Consider the following 3,954-nt stretch of genomic DNA (forward strand, 5'->3'; position numbering starts at 1 on the left):
TCACCTGAGGGCAGAGCAGTTCATGGATGCAAAGGGCATCTTGCTGACCGCGCCCATCTGCTGCTTCTGCCACACCTCTACCAGCAGCATTGTCCCTGGCTGACCACTGGCAGGGCATGTAACCCATTGCCACATTCTTCTTCAGGTTGGGCAAGGGACAGCCACTGGTCACAGTACCAGTCATGGACCCTCAATGCTCAGGTGGGACTGTGTGCCTGCATCAGGGCCCCCTCACACATCAACCCCACAAGCCTCCACTGCACTTCCCCTTCAGCTGGGGACCAGTGACCTTGGCTCCAGGGAAGTCAAGAGCAGCTCGGTGGCACTTCCCCAATGTCCAACTGAGGCTGCCCTCCACAGGGGTAGTGTGTTCATCAGTGTCACTCCCATACAGCCAGAGGCCCGCCTCCAGGCACAAGCTGCCAGCACTGCCAGCTTCGCCTCTGGGTTTTTCAGAAAAGCTGATGCCGGGTGAACTGCCCCCACTGCTGGCACCAAGATGTCCATGCCATTCTCTCCTGTGCAGCCATAGTGGGTAAGGTGGCGGCCAGACATGTCAAACACCTCCATCACAGCACTAGTCATGAAGGCAGTTTCCTCAGGTCAGCTGCCGCGGCGGCCTATAGCACCTGAGCCACAGGGGGCCCTTGCAGGGCTAGCAGGGCAGTATCTACCACCTCCAGGCCTACATCTCTGCCCTGCCTCTGAAGTTCTCTGACCTTGACCTGCATGAAGGCCAAGTCTTTTTCCCAGCAGCCAGTGTTGGACATCACATATAGATGCCCCTCAGAAGTGCTGGTCACAATCAAGTCATCGGTAAACAGCAACAGTGTCCTCTGGTTTGGCCTTAGCTTGGCAATGTCTCCAACCACTAGACTCTGCGTCAGCTTCACCGGGTCGCCACCATGTATCTTGGTCTGTGCACAACTAAGTGGATGACACAAGACAGGAGGGAATGCCTGCAGGAGAAAACCCCGATGGGCCACTGTGCTCACAGCCCACTGCATTGTCCCCTTTGATGGGTGCAGATGGTGCACAGAGGCCACCACTCTGCCACACACGCTGGGAGATGTAGTTCTTAGCATATTTAAACACCAGCAAAAACTACAGTTATTAAAGGGAACAGGTAAGTATATAGATAAACTTAATGCACAGGAAGTGAGGAACTCTCTTTTAGACTTTCTTTCGAACACTGCCCATGGAGTGCCTTTTTCTTTAAAAAAAAATTATTGCTCTCTCTTTTTTTTTTTTTTTAATTATACTTGAAGTTCTAGGGTACATGTGCACAATGTGCAGGTTTGTTACATAGGTATACACGTGCCATGTTGATTTACTGCACCCATTAACTGGTCATTTACATTAGGTATTTCTCCTAATGCTATCCCTCCCCCAGGCCCCCAATCCATGACAGGCCCCGGTGTGTGATGTTCCCCACCCTGTGTCCAAGTGTTCTCATTGTTCAGTTCCCACCTATGAGTGAGAACATGCGGTGTTTGGTTTTCCGTCCTTGTGATAGTTTGCTCAGAATGATGGTTTCCAGCTTTATCCATGTCCCCGCAAAGGACACGAACTCATCCTTTTTTATGGCTGCATAGTATTCCATGGTATATACGTGCCACATTTTCTTAATCCAGTCTATTGTTGATGGACATTTGGGTTGGTTCCAAGTCTTTGCTATTGTGAATAGTGCTGCAATAAACACATGTGTACAACGTGTCTTTATATTAGCATGATTTATACTCCTTTGGGTATATACCCAGTAACAGGATCACTGGGTCAAATGGTATTTTTAGTTCTAGATCCTTGAGGAATCGCCACACTATCTTCCACAATGGTTGAACTAGTTTACAGTCCCACCAACAGTGTAAAAGTGTTTCCATTTCTCCACTTCCTCTCCAGCATCTGTTGTTTCTGACTTTTTAATGATTGCCATTCTAACTGGTATAAGATGGTATCTCATTGTGATTTTGATTTGCATTTCTCTGACGGCCAGTGATGATGAGCATTTTTTCATGTATCTGTTGGCTGCATAAATGTCTTCTTTTGAGAAATGTCTGTTCATATGCTTTGCCCACTTTTTGTTGGAATTGTTTGTTTTATTTTCTTGTAAATTTGTGTAAGTTCTTTGTAGATTCTGGATATTAGCCCTTTGTCAGATGGATAGATTGCAAAAATTTTCTCCCATTATGTAGGTTGCCTATTCACTCTGATGGTAGTTTCTTTTGCTGTGCAGAAGCTCTTTAGTTGAATTAGATCCCATTTGTCTATTTTGGCTTTTGTTGCCATTGCTTTTGGTGTTTTAGTCTTGAAGTCCTTGCCCATGTCTATGTCCTGAATGGTATTGCCTAGGTTTTCTTCTAGGGTTTTTATGGTTTCAGGTCTAATATTTAAGTCTTTAATCCATCTTGAATACATTTTTGTATAAGGTGTAAGGAAGGGATCCAGTTTCAGCTTTCTACATATGGCTAGCCAGTTTTCCCAGCACCGTTTGTTAAATAGGGAACTCTTTCCCCATTTCTTGTTTTTGTCAGGTTTGTCAAAGATCAGATGGTTGTAGATGTGTGGTGTTATTTCTGAGGCCTCTGTTCTGTTCCATTGGTCTATATCTCTGTTTTGCTACCAGTACCATGCTGTTTTGGTTACCATAGCCTTGTAGTATAGTTTGAAGTCAGGTAGCGTGATGCCTCCAGCTTTGTTCTTTTTGCTTAGGATTGTCTTGGCAATGCAGGCTCTTTTTTGGTTCCATATGAACTTTAGTTTTTTTTCCAATTCTGTGAAGAAAGTCATTGGTAGCTTGATGGAGATGGCATTGAATCTATAAATTACCTTGGGCAGTATGGCCATTTTCACAATATTGATTCTTCCTATCCATGAACATGGAATGTTTTTCCATTTGTTTGTGTCCTCCTTTATTTCATTGAGCAGTGGCTTGTAGTTCTCCTTGAAGAGGTGTTTCACATCCCTTGTAAGTTGGATTCCTAGGAATATTATTCTCTTTGTAGCAATTGTGAAAGGGAGTTCACTCATGATTTGGCTCTCTGTTTGTCTGTTATTGGTGTATAGGAATGCTTGTGATTTTTGCACATTGATTTTGTATCCTGAGACTTTGCTGAAGTTGCTTATCAGCTTAAGAAGATTTTGGGCTGAGACAATGGGGTTTTCTAAATATACAATCATGTCATCTGCACACAGGGACAATTTGACTTCCTCTTTTCCTAATTGAATACCTTTTATTTCTTTCTCCTGCCTGTTGCCCTGGCCAGAACTTCCAACACTATGTTGAATAGGAGTGGTGAGAGAGGGCATCCTTGTCTTCTGCTAGTTTTCAAAGGGAATGCTTCCAGTTTTTGCCCATTCAGTATTGGCTGTGGGGTTGTCATAAATAGCTCTTATTATTTTGAGATACCTTCCATCAATACCTAGTTTATTGAGCGTTTTTAGCATGAAGGGCTGTTGAATTTTGTGGAAGGCTTTTCTGTATCTATTGAGATAATCATGTGATTTTTGTCTTTAGTTCTGTCTATGTGATGGATTACATTTATTGATCTGCATATGTTGAACCAGCCTTGCATCCCAGTGATGAAGCCAACTTGATTGTGGTGGATAAGCTTTTTGATGTGCTGCTGGATTTGAAAGGAATGAGGCACATCCCCCATATATCTCCCACCTTCCTGAGCCCAGCACAAACACATTCCTCCATATTTCTCTCAAACTTCAGAAAAACACCACCTAGGAAATCCCCGATAAGGACACAGCGGGAACCAATAAAAAATGCTAAATGTGCTGTAACCGAGAGAATTACCTTGTTCCCCTGTAACTTTACATATCCTGTTTACATCGGGCTATAAAAAGCAAGCACTCGCATTGTTCGGGGCCCTCTTGTATGCTGTGGAATGGAGGGACCAAGTTCGAACTTGCAGTAAAGATCCTTGCCGCTTGGCTTTGACTCTGGAC

At 44.1% G+C, this 3,954-nt stretch overlaps 1 pseudogene; it reads right to left on the minus strand.

Moving 5' to 3' along the window:
* On the minus strand, nucleotides 1-1,007 carry LOC102139500 (aminomethyltransferase, mitochondrial pseudogene; annotated as a pseudogene).
* Between the last annotated feature and the right edge of the window lie 2,947 nt (nucleotides 1,008-3,954).

This window comes from Macaca fascicularis, chromosome 5, assembly GCF_037993035.2.
Source record: "Macaca fascicularis isolate 582-1 chromosome 5, T2T-MFA8v1.1".
Taxonomy (NCBI): domain Eukaryota; kingdom Metazoa; phylum Chordata; class Mammalia; order Primates; family Cercopithecidae; genus Macaca; species Macaca fascicularis.